This window comes from Macadamia integrifolia, chromosome 13, assembly GCF_013358625.1.
Source record: "Macadamia integrifolia cultivar HAES 741 chromosome 13, SCU_Mint_v3, whole genome shotgun sequence".
Lineage (NCBI taxonomy): Eukaryota > Viridiplantae > Streptophyta > Magnoliopsida > Proteales > Proteaceae > Macadamia > Macadamia integrifolia.
In genome coordinates this window covers 4,356,397-4,373,700 of record NC_056569.1, presented here as the reverse complement: position 1 = coordinate 4,373,700, position 17,304 = coordinate 4,356,397, and the positions used below count along the sequence as shown (strand labels likewise).

The following is a 17,304-nucleotide window of genomic DNA, read 5'->3' as shown; positions in this document are numbered from 1 at the left end:
TATTGTGTTTCGCGCGTGTACAGAAGGTATAAAAAGGATTCCGATCTTAATGATCTCATGAAATCTGATTAAAGCCATCATGGAAGATTCGGATCCAACGGTCAATATGCATTTTCACTTTTGTGAGTGGAAGACAAGCTCCCTTAAAATCCGGAAAAGCAACCAATCATAGATCGACAACACTTCTGACGATGTCAGCGCTTACGTCATGATGACGTCATCGAGATTCAAATCTAACGGTTTGGATCTGTTATCCGTTGGTTTAATCGGACGGTTTGGATTATAAGATCTCTTATATGAGATCTACGGTCAGATTTCGCCCCTGTTGCGCGCGCCGCCGGTGTAGCCTACGCCACCCGTACGAAGATTCCATTTCAGGGTATCTCATTGCTCCAACTTCAAAAGGTCATATCTCCCTCATTTTAAGTCGGATTTGAGTGATTCAAGTTGGGGATTCTTCATCTCTCCGAGCTCTACACATCAGAGGGAAGAAATCAGGCAGAGGGCTTGCTGAGGTGGTTGGAAAAACGAGTTGAAGCTCGTGGAAGGCTAAAGGTTTGAATGAAAGACTTCCATCCTCTTGCACTTCATTCATAGCCACCATTAGAGGCTTAGGAAGCTGCTGGAAACCAAGGTAGCAAGTCATATTGGTTGTTGCCAAGAGAAAAGAAAAGAAAAGAGAAGAGAAGAGAAGAGAAGAAGAGGGAAATAGAGAAGAAGTTTTTTCTTCTCTTTGTGTGTGTGTGAATGTGAATGTGAATGCCATTGTTGCTCCATGAAAGTAAAGACAAGGAGAAAAGAAAGAAGAAGAACCTAGAATTTGGTTCTTGAGAGTTGCTTCAAGAAACCCAAGTGCCAACCGGGGTTGAAGCATTGGCGGCACCGAGACAACGTGGTTGTGGTCCGCATCAAGTGGAGATTGACATTATTGCATCTCCGACGGTTACTCCTTGCCAAGGTAACCTCAATTTTGCCAAATTTCCATTATTATAAATCATTGTAGGCAAGATGTTTGATAAAATGCCTAAGTGATAGTTGTAGTCTATTTGGGGGAATTTTGCATGTGTGAGTGCTTCACTATAGGGCATTGTTATAAGCCCAATTTAATTGTATTATTTATTGTGTGCTTAGTGGGTGCTAAGCACCGGGAGTGGGTGCTCCCGTGTAGTGGGTGCTACACATTGTATCGGCACTACGAGTGCCATCTCAGCTTCGGCTTGAGAAAATTGGGTGTGGGTGCTCCCGACTGTGGGTGCAGTCAAAAGTAGTGTATTGAGTAGGTACGAAGCCTTTACAGGCACTACTCCGGGGATGTAGGCAAATTGCCGAACCTCGTAAAAACCCTGTGTTGTGGGTGCTTGTTGTTTGCATTTTATATTGAAATGCGTGGAATGTGGAATGGGTGTGCACACTTGGAAGTGCCTATGAGAGGCTGAGTGTGCATACGACTGTGTGCAAACAGGGACAGGTATATCAGGTTTTTCTTGGCCAGACATCGGACAGGTTTTTAGGTATCGGAATTGAACTCACTGATTCACCCCCCCTCTCAGTGACTGTCGGGTTACAACAATTGGTATCAGAGCCGATACTCAGTGATAGTTTGATCAACAACTGAGTGATCCAGAGGCAGCGGCAGTGACAGTATGGCAGGTGAAGGTTATTCAGGACATGCACCAAAGTTTGATGGATCTGATTTTATCTTGTGGAAGAGGAGAATGCAGTCGTACCTAGGTTCACTAGGTTATGATGTTTGGGTATTAGTTCTGATTGGATACACAGAGCCTGAAGGAGGTCCGGTTGACAATGAAGCTAAAAAGGCTTATTGTTACAATCAGAAGGCTGTGAATGCAATATTCTCAGCATTGGATAAAAGTGTGATGGCTAAGGTAATGGATTGTGACTCAGCCAAGGATATCTGGGGAAGACTGAAGAACATTTATGAAGGAGATGAAAAGATAAGGAAAGCAAAGCTTCAGACCTTCAGAGGCCAGTTTGAAAGTCTACTAATGCAAGAAGGAGAAAATATTGACACCTATATGACCAGGGTAAATGAAGTGGTCAACTCTATTAGGGGTTTGGGAGCCAATCTAGAAGATTCAGTTGTTTGTCAAAAAATCCTGAGATCTTTGTTGCCCAAGTATGACTCCAAGGTGTCAGCTATTGAAGAGGCAAAGGACCTAGACACTATCACTCTTGATCAAGTGCATGGCACTTTCACAGCTCTTGAAATGAGATGGAAAAAGGGCAAGTCCACTGACAAACAAGCTGCTTTCAAGGCAATGAAAAACTTGAAAATTAATGAGAAGAAGAAGAAGCAGTCTGTGGAGAATACTGATGAGAGTGAAGATGAGGTTACAGCTCATTTCACCAGAAAGTTGAAAAGGGGAACAGGAAAATATAAAGACAAGTTGCCTTTCAAATGCTTCAACTGTGGAAGGGTTGGACATTTTGCAGCCAAGTGTCCTAACCAAGGAAAAATAGAAAGTGATGAAGATGAAAGTGAAAAGAAAATTCATTTCAAGGGAAAGAAGAAATTCTTCTCAAACAGATACAAGAAAGGCAAGGACAAGAAGAAAAGTTTGGTTTCTAAGAAATGCAGTGACACATCTGATGAAGAGTCTGAAGAATCATCTAATGATGAAGATAATGAGGCTATGTTCATGGCCTCAATAGATATGGAAGAAAACAAAGAAGATTCTTCTAATAAGGAAGATTTTACAGAAGAAGAAGAGGAAGATGAAAAATCACATCTAGAGGCTGAACTCACATTTGCCCTTAGAGAGCTTAAAAGAGAAAGGAAGAAAGTGAAAAAGGTCACTCAAGACTTTAAGGGGCAAGAACAATTAGTTCTTGAGTTGAGAGATCAAGCCAATAAGTCAAGGAAGACCTTAGATGATCTTGAGTATCAACTCTCACAGAAGACCATTGACTGCAACACTCTTGAGTTAGAGAAAGTGGCTTTGAAAGCACAACTAGAGGAGCAATATGAGATTCTTGCACAATTTGATGGTTATGCAGATGAGCTAGCCTTATTAAAGGCTAAGGTTGAAGAATATGGGAGAACTGAGATTGAAAGAGAAGATATAAAAAATGAAGATGTTGAAGATGACTCTACTCCAAAAGAGCATCCTAGTAGTAAGAAGCTCAATGACATTATCAATGCTCAAAGATCGACTCACATCAAATTTGGACTTGGATTTGTTGGGGAGTCTTCCAAAAATACCAAGGCAAATGGTAAGGGAACAGTACATAATCCTATCAAAGTCAATGATAGGAATGCTCAAAGAGGAAAGACACATGTTACTACTGCTGGCAATGTCAAGAGAGCAGGACAAAAAGATAAAGTGCAGATTGGTCCAACTAGAAGAGGAAATCCATCTATATTCCATAAGACTAACCATGCTAGACAACCACAGTTGGCAAGGCCAAGCAGGAGAGCAGAGACCTATGGATACAGTCAAGGTCCTCAACAGAGGCCTAGAGCATTTGACAACTTCAGAGCTTCTTACAGATGGCAGATGGAACCTGTGATGCAGAGGCACACATTTCAAGGTTATTGTTACAAATGCAACACTTTTGGACACAAGATCTCAGATTGCAAGTTCAACATTGGTCCAAGGAGTTATGTGGACAGAAATCCTTTTACACCCCTTATGGAGGAAACAGTTGAATGTTACAGATGCAACAACCTTGGACATATTGCAAGGAATTGTAGAACTGTGTTTCCCCCACAAAGACAGGAGAACAGAGTTAAGCAGAGAGTTTTCAGAAACACAGAAGATGATGAGATGGAGAGACAATTCTCAAGACAGAAGAAAACAAAGAAATCTAAATCTGTCAAGAAAGTTTGGGTTAAGAGAGATAGAGTAGAAGATGAAGAAGATGCAACAGCATTTGTTATTCATAGAGCTTTTAAGGCTCAAGGAGACTCTAATCCATGGATTCTTGATAGTGGTTGCTCAAGCCACATGACAGGAGATAAGGAAAGGTTTGAACAATTACATGACTTTGAAGGTGGATCCGTGAAGTTTGGCAACAACAATGGTGCCAGAATTACAGGAAAGGGGTCCATAAGTTTGAACCATGGGAAGGTGAAATCCCTTGATGTCTTGTATGTTGAAGGACTCAAACACAATCTTCTCAGCATCAGTAAAATTTGTGACAAAGGGCATGAAGTAACTTTCACTAGTAAAGGGTGTGAGATAAGAAGATCAAGTAGTGGAAAGGTTGTAGCTACTGGACAGAGAACTTCAGGGAATTTGTACACCTTGACAGAGTTAGAGAAAGATTCTTGTATGGTCAGCATAGATGAGGAGACATGGTTGTGGCACAGAAGACTTGGGCATATTGGCTTCAAGAACCTTGCCAAGATTTCTTCAAAGAAGGCAGTGAGAGATGTTCCTGAGTTGAAGAAGCTCTCCAATCCTATATGTGCATCTTGTCAAAAGGGAAAGCAAACCAGAATCTCCTACAAGTCTAAGGAGTATTATTCCAGTTCTCCATTGCAGTTGATTCACACAGACCTATGTGGTCCTATGAGGACACCTAGCACCTCAGGAGAGAGATACATCATGTTGTTTGTTGATGATCATTCAAGAATGGTGTGGGTGATGTTCTTGAAACATAAGTCAGAGGCTTTAGAAAGATTTAAGATCTTTAAGAAGCAAGTTGAGAATCAGACAGGGAAGAAGATAAAGTGTCTGAGATCTGATAGAGGAGGTGAGTACAGTTGGGATGATTTTGAAGAATACTGCTATGAGCATGGTATCAGGAAACAAACTTCAGCTCCAAGAACACCCCAACAGAATGGTGTTGCAGAGAGAAAGAATAGAACATTGCAAGACATGGCTAGAACAATGTTGGTAGAGAATGATATGGGTAAAAAGTTCTGGAAGGAGGCAGTTCTAACTGCAGTGTACATCTATAACAGATGTATGTTGAGACCTCATGAAAGCAAGACTCCATATGAAATCTGGTTTGGAAGAAGGGCTACAGCAAGACACTTCAAGGTCTTTGGTAGCAAGTGTTATATCAAGAACACAACCCAAGATTTGGGTAAGTTTGATAATAGAGCTGATGAAGGTATATTTTTAGGTTATTCTACTTCAAGTAAGGCCTATAGATGCTACAACAACANAGACATGGCTAGAACAATGTTGGCAGAGAATGACATGGGTAAAAAGTTCTGGAAGGAGGCAGTTCTAACTGCAGTGTACATCCATAACAGATGTATGTTGAGACCTCATGAAAGCAAGACTCCATATGAAATTTGGTTTGGAAGAAGGGCTACAGCAAGACACTTCAAGGTCTTTGGTAGCAAGTGTTATATCAAGAACACAACCCAAGATTTGAATAAGTTTGATGATAGAGCTGATGAAGGTATATTTTTAGGTTATTCTACTTCAAGTAAGGCCTATAGATGCTATAACATCAGACTTGGAAAAATTATAGAGAGTGCTGATGTCACAGTTGATGAAAAAAAGGATATTCCTTCAGGCTCAAGAAATGAACTTCCAGAATTTGAAGATCTTGATGATGAGAATGACCTGGTTGATAGTAGACCCAAAAGCAAAAATGAGATTGATGTTGAACAGGATGAGGTAGATTCAGATGAGCAGAGGAGACACAACAGAGTTGATCAACAGAAAACAGATGAGTTAATCATTGGTGACCCCACTATAGGTGTTCAAACTAGAAGAATGAAGACCAATACATACTCTCTTCTTTCGAAGATTGAACCAAAAACTGTTGATGAGGCAAGCAATCATGAGAGTTGGATGAAGGCCATGAATGAAGAACTTGATCAGATAGAGAGGAATCACACTTGGGATCTAGTCCCTAGGCCAGTTGACAAGAATATGATTGGTACTAAATGGGTTTTCAGAAATAAACTCAATGAAGATGGTCAAGTGGTGAGGAACAAAGCAAGACTTGTATGCAAAGGGTATGCTCAAGTGGAAGGCATTGATTTTGAGGAAACTTTTGCTCCAGTGGCAAGACTTGAGGCTATCAGAATGTTCTTGGCTTTGTCAGTGTACAAGGGGTTCAAGGTCTATCAAATGGATGTCAAATCAGCTTTTCTAAATGGAAACTTGGAAGAGGAGGTTTACATAGAGCAACCTGATGGGTTTCAGCTGAGTGAGGACTCCACTCTTGTATGCAGATTGAAGAAGGCATTGTATGGTTTGAAACAAGCTCCAAGGGCATGGTACTCCAGATTGGACTCTTACTTGTGCAAGTTGGGTTTTAAGAAAGGCTTAGTGGACAGTAATCTCTACATCAGAACTGAAGAAAGCAGTCAGCTTGTGGTGGTTGTGTATGTAGATGATATCATCTTTGGGGGTCACAAAGATGAGTTGTGCAAAGATTTTGCAATGAGGATGCAAGATGAGTTTGAAATGTCCATGTTGGGTGAACTATCATTCTTCTTGGGTTTGCAGATCAATCAAAAGAAAGAAGGTATCTTCATATCTCAGTCCAAATATGTGAGGGAGATGTTAAAGAGATTCACCATGGAGGATTGCAAGCCAGTTAGTACACCTATGATGACTGGGTGTAAGTTGAGCAAGGAAGATGACTCTCCATCAGTTGACCACACCTCGTATAGGTCAATGATTGGTAGCCTATTATATCTGACAGCTAGTAGGCCTGACATCTTACAAGCTGTGTGTATGGTAGCCAGATTCCAAGCATGACCAAAAGAGACACATGTGGCAACAGTGAAGAGAATTTTCAGATATCTGAAAGGGACTAGTGAGTTTGGGTTATGGTATCCGAAAGTCAAGAGCTTTAGTTTGTCAGCTTTTTCAGATGCAGATTGGGCCGGATGTGTAGATGACAGGAAGAGCACCAGTGGTGGTGCATTCTATTTGGGGAGCAGCTTGGTGGCATGGCATAGTAAGAAGCAAGAGTCAGTCTCTCTTTCAACTGCAGAGGCAGAATACATTGCAGCTACATCTTGTTGTACACAAGTGTTGTGGATGAAGCAGATGTTGAAGGATTTGAGTGTGGAGGTTGAGCAGGCAGTGCCACTATATTGTGACAATACTAGTGCTATCAATATCTCCAAGAACCCGGTGATGCATTCTAGAACGAAGCACATTGCTATCCGGTATTATTTCTTAAGAGACAAGGTGATGGAAGGTGAAGTAAGGATGGAGTTTGTTCCCACAGCAGAGCAGGTGGCCGATATCTTCACTAAACCGCTTCCTAAAGATCAGTTTGAGTTCCTCAGACAGAAATTGGGAGTGGTGATTCTTCCAAAACACTAGTAGCATTGGGAGAGGGGGAGCAAGTTGCTTGATGTTGCTACCCCCATATTGGACTCAGGGGGAGTCCATTGGTTCCACCCTTTGTACTTGTTGTCAAAGGGGGAGAGAGTTACTCATCGGAGCTTTAGAGTGTATTAGTGATGAGGTGGTTGCCAACAACTCCAAAGGGGGAGATTGTTGTTTTATGGTTGTCCTTGTTGGCAACTCGGCCACGTGGCGGTGATGACGTGGCCAGTTTGGGTGACGTGGATGAAAATGATGACATGGCAGTATCCAGTGTCATCGATGAGATAACAGAGCAGTTTGGTATGCATGGAGTGGTTTAATACATCATTAATAGGTGGTGCGGGTTTCTGGGTCAAAACTGACAAAATTGGCCTATTTACGATCGATGGCATTTTCGGTAATGAAAATGACATTTTTGGAAGATCGGTTCTTCATGAAAAATATAGATTGTAATTTTCCTAGTCCAGTGCATTTTATTTCGTCACATTCCGATACCGTATGAAGAAGTTACGGCATTTATGGCAGTCAAGGGCAGTTTCGGCATTGAAGATGAATTTTTTAAAGGAAGCGTTCTACATGTAACAATACGAAAAAAATACAATCTTTCCAACGGTTCTGATTTCATCGCATTCCGATTCTGTATGAGAAAGATACGTCATTGGAAAGGTGTAGGGGCATTTTGGTCTTTTTACATGGATGATTCAGATGATTGAGTCTTCTGAAAAGTCGTAGAGCATCCAGTTACGATTCCAACGCACTTCGTTTCATCTCGATCGGATATCGTATGAAAAAGTTATAAGCGTTTCCGTAAAGTCGGTTCGAAAATCCAAACCGAAAATCCATCAGTTGCTCTCGGTGTTGGGTGGATTTTTCGGATTTTATTTTTGAAATTCGAAGGGCTTTTGTGTAATTTAAAGATTTTGAAGGTCTGAGTTGCAAGGGGTATTTAAGTATTGAAACATATGGAGGTAGGGGCTTGATTGTAATAAAGAGGAGTAAAGGAAGTGAAATGGACGGCCAAGATTCGACCACGTAGGCTTGATGCCCATCCAAAGGCTGCTGAGATTTTGGTGTGATATGGACGAGATAGATGCTTGCGCGTGGGATTTGATTGGTTAGATGCATAATTTTTGATGCACTGGCGCTACACTATATCAAGGTATGTTATTGTGTTTCGCGCGTGTATAGAAAGTATAAAAAGGATTCCGATCTTAATGATCTCATGAAATCTGATTAAAGCCATCATGGAAGATTCGGATCCAACGGTCAATATGCATTTTCACTTTTGTGAGTGGGAGACAAGCTCCCTTAAAATCCGGAAAAGCAACCAATCATAGATCGACAACACTTCTGACGATGTCAGCGCCTACGTCATGATGACGTCATCGAGATTCAAATCTAACGGTTTGGATCTGTTGTCCGTTGGTTTAATCGGACGGCTTGGATTATAAGATCTCTTATATGAGATCTACGGTCAGATCTCGCCCCTGTTGCGCGCGCCGCCGGTGTAGCCTACGCCACCCGTACGAAGATTCCATTTCGGGCTATCTCATTGCTCCAACTTCAAAAGGTCATATCTCCCTCATTTTAAGTCGGATTTGGGTGAACCAAGTTGCAGCTTCTTCGTTTTTTCAAGCCCTACACCATGGAAGCAAGAAAAATGGGTTTTGAGTGAAAGAAGCTACGGTTTTGGTAGGAGAAGCTTCCCCCTCTTTGTTGGTCCTTGAATGAACATACATTCTTGATGATAAATGTTCTTAGGCCATTAAAGAGGTAAAAGAGGTGGTTGAAGTGTGTTAATGGTACATTAACTCAAAGCCAAGGAAGAAGAGAAGAAAGCAAGGATGTGTTTGCTTTGAAGAGCAAGAAGCCAAGGAGAGAGAAGGTGTGAGCACCAAACTTGTCAGTACAAGTTTCCAGTCATCCCAGGCAATCGGTTGTGAGATTCTCTAACCCTGGATTTTACATTACATGTATGTATGTATGTTAGGGTTAGTTGTGGATGAATGTATACATGCTAGGTTAGTTGTGGATGAACTGTAAGCATGCTAGCTAGTTGTGGATGCATATGCTAGGCAGAGCTTGACTGTAGGGCATTGATATAAGCCCAATTTAATTGTATTATTTATTGTGTGCTTAGTGGGTGCTAAGCACCGGGAGTGGGTGCTACACATTGTATCGGCACTACGAGTGCCATCTCAGCTTCGGCTTGAGAAAATTGGGTGTGGGTGCTCCCGACTGTGGGTGCAGTCAAAAGTAGTGTATTGAGTAGGTACGAAGCCTTTACAGGCACTACTCCGGGGATGTAGGCAAATTGCCGAACCTCGTAAAAACCTGTGTTGTGGGTGCTTGTTGTTTGCATTTGATATTGAAGTGCGTGGAATGTGGAATGGGTGTGCATACTTGGAAGTGCCTATGAGAGGCTGAGTGTGCATACGACTGTGTGCAAACAGGGACAGGTATATCAGGTTCTTCTTGGCCAGACATCGGACAGGTTTTTAGGTATCAGAATTGAACTCACTGATTCACCCCCCCTCTCAATGACTGCCGGGTTACAACAACAACTAGTTTTCTTGGAGCTTGCAGCTCAACCAATGGGGACATGCTGTTAGTTTTCATGGAGTTTACAGCTCAACCAATGGGGGGCCTAGGATGTGAGGGGAACTGGGTTCATTTCCGAAGGTGAGGGAAGATTGACACAAGCTGCACATCATAGTAGTGTCCTCAACCTTTTCCCTTTTAGAAATAAGAAACAGAAAAGAAAGGAAAAAGAATTATAATAAGAAATTGAAACAAACTACGGCCAAATTTAGGGTGATTTCTAATTTCTGAAATTAATTGGTTTGGTTTTTGCACCTAATTTCAGGGGAAAATAAATAAATAAATGGAATAGAAATTCTAAAATAGCTTAAGAGAGGTTTCAATTTTAAAATTGAAATTAATTTCATGTTTTCTCTTTACTAAGCACATGGCTAATTTGATAGGTAAAATAGTAATTTCATATTAAAAAAAAACACCATCCTTCTTCTTTCTCCTAGTGGCTAGCATTGAAGTTTGACATGTTTATAGCTTATGAGAGGTCAGAGTGGAGCTATCTACTGTTTAATTTTGAATTTATAGGGTTTAATAAAATAATATTGTGACATGATTATCGCGATAGTCCATATCTATTTATTATAGCTATGAGAGATTTAGCATGATTATTAAATGTATATAAGGAGTTAAAATCTATAAAATGCATTAAGGTTGGAGAGAACTGCTTTGGAGGTGACCACCTTCTGTTTGTTGATGACGCTTTGAAAGGATAACAAGAATGATGTGAATACTTTGTTTGCTATTTTCATCTATTTCAAGATCTATCTAGTCAAGATTGAAAAAAAAAAAATTAAAAATAAAATTAAAATTAAAATTAAAATTAAAAATAAAAAAATTTGGGGGTTATATACTTATGTTGACTAATCTACCCTCTTAACATTTGGTAGTCTTAGGGTTAAATTAATTGAGGAGGATGATGTTTATATTGGAGCTCCAATTAGGTTTCCACTTGTAGATGTACCCAGTTGACATTCAATATATATGTGGGTAGTCTTGGGGTTAAATTAATCACAAAGATGACGTATATCTTGGAGCCCTAATTAGGTTTCCACATTATAGATCTCATATATTGGATTCATGTTATTAACAGAGTAAGGGAAAAGCTAGGTAATTGAAAAATTCACTCTTATCCCAAGCTAGTAAACAAATTTAATTAAATCGGTACTCAATTTGATTCCAATTTGTTGGATGTCATGTTTTATATTTTTCTCTAAAATATAGTTATAGTATTTTGAATCGCAAAAACTCTAGGTTTTGGAAATTATATGATGCTAGAAAGAAAAATATTTCTAACCAAAAAATTTCTTTAACTAGAAATGGATCTCTTACTACAAATGTGATTGCACAGTTTTTTATTAACTTTCCAAGGGTATTTTGTTACCAACACTTCTTATAGGAAACTTTGGAAGAGTGTTTGAAATAAAAAAAGATACATCCCAAATTTAAAATTTGTCTATGAAAACCATTAGGTTCTTAATTTGAATGGCCTCGCCCGCTCATTTTAAGGAATTAGAAACTGATTAAAGCTTGATATTTTCTTGTGACCTATCTAAAAGAATTTGAACTGCCGGACCTTTATGGATTTGAACTGAATACCTTCATTCTTGTTTCTCTTTTTTTATTAGAAGATCATATTTATTAAAATGAAAAAAAATTAAAAAAAATCAATGTATAAAGAGAGAACAAAAGGATTAAAACAAAAACACACAACCTACAACAGGAGAAATCTCAGCTTCTCCTCTCTCTTAAACTTGTTGGAAGATTTTATAATAAAGTCTAGTATTTCTAGAGCTAATAAAGTTGTCCTTCCGTCTATTATTGCAATAACTTTCTATTCCATTTGGTGGATGCACCATCAATGTGTGTTTCTGCAGGTGAAACCCAACCCTACTAAGATTATTCATTTCATTTACAATGGTCTACAGTTTCTGATTCTCAACCTTTAACTTCTGCAAGGGTTTCAAGAGGCCAAGGAACAATGATGGGAAAGAGTAGAGGTTGGACATGTGGTGAATTGGAAACTTGGTTCATGTGGGTACTAAATTTGGATGGCCATGGGAATATTTTTCCTTATTGTATGATATTACTAACCTTATGATACATTTTTATTTTTTTTGGGGATTTATAATTATGATTAAAGATGAAAAATCTTGGATATTTGTTACCTAATGGGTTAGCTAACCGAAGGGAAGATGACAAACAGAAAGAGTGATGGATGCCAGTGCTCTTCTGTATTCTCGGATTGATTTTGGTTTCTGTTGGCCATGCAAAAAGGTACAAGTACAATAGCTAAATTCATATTTAAAAGAAAGAAAAAAAATCCTAGTATTTCTTGAAAAGTCAAAAGAGAAAAAACAAGAAAAGACTAGAAGATGATTGATGGTAAGTAGCCACTGCAAGGGAATTAGTTACCTTTGTAAAAGTTTTTGGTGCATCCAAGGGTAATCAACATTCAACGCTTATAAATTAAAGCTAGTGGTGGAGGTTAACAAACATCTTTAATTCGAGTCTCGTGACTGATTTATTACGTGGATTAGATGTGATTACGTGTAATTGAGGTTTATCCTTGAACTTAACCATAAACTGAATAAGTTCAAGAGGTTTCTCGTTAGTAAAATTCAAGGTTATATATTAATCAAATGCATTAGATTTGCCATTCAACTTGTCCACTTGGTACAGAAAACAAGAAAAAAGGCATTTGGACAGCTGAGTAAGAGATTATGTTTGGTAAAAGCAAAAGGAAGATGTCCTTTTATGTTCCCAAGTTGGAAATAACGTTTCACCCTCCAAATTTAAATTGTCGGCGCACTGCACAGCAAATGCTCTTTCCTACGCTCTCCTTTATATCTTTCAATCTTTAAAGCAATAAAGTTTATACCATCACACGTCCAAAATTTATGAACACTAGGCCATGTTTGGCAACATCTCTTTCTATAAAACACTTTTTTTGTTTTGTCAAACTTAGGGTTTGGGTTATTAAGTTTAAAAAATTATTATGAAAAAAAAGATTATATTTGGAAGTGTGGGCATCTAGATCTTCTCTAGTGGGTAGGGTGTCCAGAGAGGCATCCAATAGTATGGAGGGCTCTAGAACACATACCAACAAATGACCAAGTCCTTACAATCTTCGAATGCCTCTCTGGGGCAGCCCAGCTGTTGGAGAGGATCCCGATGCCCAAACTCATAATGGGGTGAAATGACCACCCCACCCCCCTCCCCAATAAAGGCACAAATCTCTCCCTTGTTGATGCTTCCTTTGCGCTCTCATTGACCTCTATGCTGGTGCAGGATTCACACTCCCCCAACAATTAACTCTCCCCCAATATTATCGCAAGCTAAGGATATAAGAAACTAGGAAAACAAATGAGGAGTTCAGATTTGGATACCCTCTTACTTCATTTCCCTCCCTCCCTTCCCCAACCTTCACAGATGCTGGTATACAATAATAATTATGACACAAAAGTAGAAAAAAAAAATTGCTTTTGAAATATTGCCAACCACACATTTTGGAATTTTTAAGTTTATCATTCTCTTGCTTCAGTTTTTTTTTTCCTCCACCTTACCTTCTAGCCCCTAGATGGGAAGAAGAGTTACCCTCTTCACACATAGGATCCCACCATTCAAGAAATATCTAGACCATGAGTCATAACATTTAATGTACTAAATAGGTTTGTAGTCTAATACCCCATAATGTGTGAGATCCCATCACATGGGGAGAGGATCCAAACTCCTTACCTTCTTCACATATTGGTAGACATATATGAAACATATATATTATGTATAAAAAAACACTTTTCTAAAAGGTGAAGGCACAACTGAATCCGATATTATATTTGGGGAAGCATAGGCCACAGACTTCTCCGATAAAATCCATGGTCCTATTTGAGGAATTAGAATCGTGATTGATTATTGGCGGATCAATATTATATATTGAGTTGAGTTCATTTTTACGTACATTCACTTGTAAATAGAGGGCATGTATCAACACATGTTCATTTTGCTTTCATAAATATTCTGTCACCTGCAGCAAGTGGGACAAGTGTTGGCACTTGACATGTACGTGCAGAGGAACTGAACACCTATATTTCTAGGGTTGGTAATGGCTTCAATTGACCTCCAACAATTCGGTAACCAATCTGATTCCTCAAATCTTGATCCATGGGGAAACTAGTTAGACAGAAAAAGCAGGTCTGGAACAGTAGAACTAAAAAAAATGTTGGGGACATGAACATACAACCCTAGGAAGTAGATTCCGAATTAATAAGAACCATACTACAATGGATATTCAATTAATTACTTGATTAGTATTGATACAGAAAGAGAACAATGATCCATTTCTTTTCTTCAAACTTTATTATTTTCTTTGTCATGGGTCCCAAATGAGACCCATAAAATCAATAGCAATGTAATTAATGGAAGAATTAACTCCACCATTCTTTACCTATTACATGTAAACCTCCTCAAATTACACCAAAGCAAAGAACACAAAAAATGAAGAAGAAGAAGAATAGCTGGGTCCGAAGTAATATATTCTTGGGAGGAGGACCCAATTGTGAATGGTAGGGGAGGAAGATCAAGCGTCTGGATCAACTCCCTACAGTGGAGACGAGTTACCTTTTTCACATAGGATCCCACTGCGTGATTGGATTTTAGTCAACAATTAATGCACCATTGATTTGTGATCTAATACTCCAGGGAGGGTGAGATCCCATGTGAGAAGATCACCACATGAATAGAGAATCCAAACTCGAAGATCAATGCCCTATACCAGGATTTGGTATAGATCCTCGAAAGGATCGCATGGAAACGCCTCTAAAACTCTTATTATGTTGATCAGAGCTTACTTCTTCTAAGAGGTGTCTTGTGGAAATCACCGGCATGTCTTGGCCCTTGGAACCCTTCGTGTCGTGGCTCTTATGACTTGGACCAGAAGGTGGAAATCCTCCCTTGGTGAGGACCTGAAAGGTCACCACGGCTTGGAACCCTTCTGGTTTTCTCACGCTAGTGACCATCCTTGAAGCTTCTCCATCAGGGCTTACTCGAGCATAAGAGATGGTAAAAGCCATGAAGATGAAGAGAATTTTTAAGTTGCAGAGAGAAGAAGAAGAAGATGGAGAAATTGAAGATGCCATGGGCTTTGTAAGGTGAGAAACAAAAGTACGTGAATCGTATAGTAGCAACTAAGGGTAGTTTATATACAAGCAGTAATGAGACAGGTCACTTCTTCATATGAGTGTTTTTTGTGGGTGGACGACAACATGGTCCCTCTGAAGCTAAAGGAAACGAAATTAGTCCTCCAAATGACCCAAACTGTATCTTTTTAAGATGGCAATGTAGTGCATGCATATGACACGGTTCACTGCACAAATGTATCGGGCAGGAAGCAAATAATTGACCCAAGGGTCTTGTTTGAATTTGGATCAACACCCCATGTGGGGAGAGGAGTTACCCTCCCCACATGGGTGAGGACTGTCCATTGGGGATCTAAGATCCCCAAATGGGTGAGAGCGGAGGAGAGGATACCCAATTGGCCGCTCTCACCTCATGTGTGGAGATCACACACATGGGGAGAGGATCAATCTTGTTAGCACAGTTATGAAGAACACTTTCCTTGATCGGCCATGATCGATTGCTTCCTAGCCTCTATAAACTCAAACCCGGATTGAGATTGAACCGGTTCACCCATAAAGACAATCTTGTTCAAGTCCTTAAATCCAAAATGTGAGTTTTCATAAGAGAAATATTAAGAAATGAATGATCTATTGACATATGATTTTTGGGCTTTTGTGTGGAATAGATGTGTGTGTGACAAGACTCAGAAAATGATGCAAAGGAAAAGGAACCGAGGACGACGTGCATGGCTGTGTAGGTGAATTGGAGTTGTTTGGAAGGCAGTAAACATTGAATGAAGCCTCTACCTATGCTCTTTATTTTTGTCAGGCCTTCGCTCTCTCTCTCTCTCTCTCTCTCTCTCTCTCTCTCTCTCTCTCTCTCTCTTTGGGTGGGTAGCTTGGATTCAATATAATATAAAACTTTAATGTAGGTGAATTTATCTTCATTAAGTCTCATCATTCTTGCTTCTGGCGTATTTCTAAAACGATTTCTATGTTTCAAGTTTTTTTCGATGAATCTTTCTTCGAGAGTCACAAATAGTGCAGAAACTCAAAGAGATTTTATTGGTTCTTGGTCTCTCCTAAAATCACAACATAGATGGAAATGATAATTGTTGGGGATTCTTTACCATATTAAACATATGAATAACCCTATAGTGTTTAGAATACAAGAATCATCAACCAATCGTAAAAGATAAATCATAGGTGTAGTCCATAAACCAAGAACAATAAAGTATCTCATCTTAGAATACATAACCATATAGATTTACCATGTCTATAATAATCAATGGGACAACCATGACATGAACCATAAATGGGAATAAAGAAGTACATGTATCCCATGAACATAGATCATGAACCTCTGTCCCATGTGGTTAAACATTACTCCCATGAAGATGACTACGCAAGTGGAGTCATTCTACTGAGATCTTCTGCAGCATCTTACTCTAGGGTTTCCTTTCTTTTTGTGCACTTGCTCTTGTGAAAAAGCCGTGCTCTCAAAACCAATAAGGCATTAAGTAAAGTAATGGCTGCAGGGACCGTCAGTATTCTATTTATAATAGAATCCCTAAAACCCTATTCCACTCTCACAATGGAAATAGTTAGGAGTTTCCTAATCAGAGTGGGTCTATAATTGCTTGGGCCCAATGGATCAATCGGTATCAGTTAAGTCCATATAAAAATCCTAACAATAATTACCATAATGCCCCCAAAAGCAAGAACCTTTTGATCTTATCTTAAGCAACTTTCTCACGTAAATATAATTATTATCATGGTAAGAAATTATCATCTATCGAATAACTTCTCTATGTTGATGTAACAATTGGGTCACATCAGTTAACGTAGGTGCATATGATTAAGTTTCTTTATGGACAAAGAATTTGGGTGGAGATTGAGAAAACACCTCTAAATGATGGGCGATTCCACTTTTTGTAGGTAAGAAGGGTATGTTTCTTAGTTAAGAACTAGTCTACAAGCCTGAAGCCACATATGCATCTTTTATGTGATACATTAAACATCTATACAATTTGTTTTTTTAGGTAAGACATCTACACATTAATGTAAGAGGATATAAGTTTATGTTTATTTTTTATTATTTTTGTATATTACCATCAATTAAGTAATAAATTTGGTCGGTTCTTTAAGTACTTTTTAACATATATCACCGTGGATTGGGTTCAGATCAATAAAATCAAAACCCCAAAAGTTAACTTTGATCACTTTGGAATGTGTTTGAATGAAAAAAAAAAAAAAAATAGACAAGCATGTGCATGAAAAACTTACAAAATTTTTTTTTTTTTTGAAACATGATTATATGC

General features: G+C 39.1%; 1 protein-coding gene across 2 annotated transcripts in view; it reads right to left on the bottom strand.

Moving 5' to 3' along the window:
* LOC122059668 (ER membrane protein complex subunit 4-like) overlaps positions 1 to 15,863 on the bottom strand; it is a 30,886-nt gene extending 15,023 nt beyond the window's left edge. Inside the window, exon 1 of one of the 2 annotated variants that reach the window (XM_042622617.1) lies at positions 15,853 to 15,863. The gene's annotated coding sequence lies outside the window, so the exon portion shown is untranslated. The other variant, XM_042622618.1, reaches the window with a different exon arrangement.
* Positions 15,864 to 17,304: the final 1,441 nt, after the last annotated feature.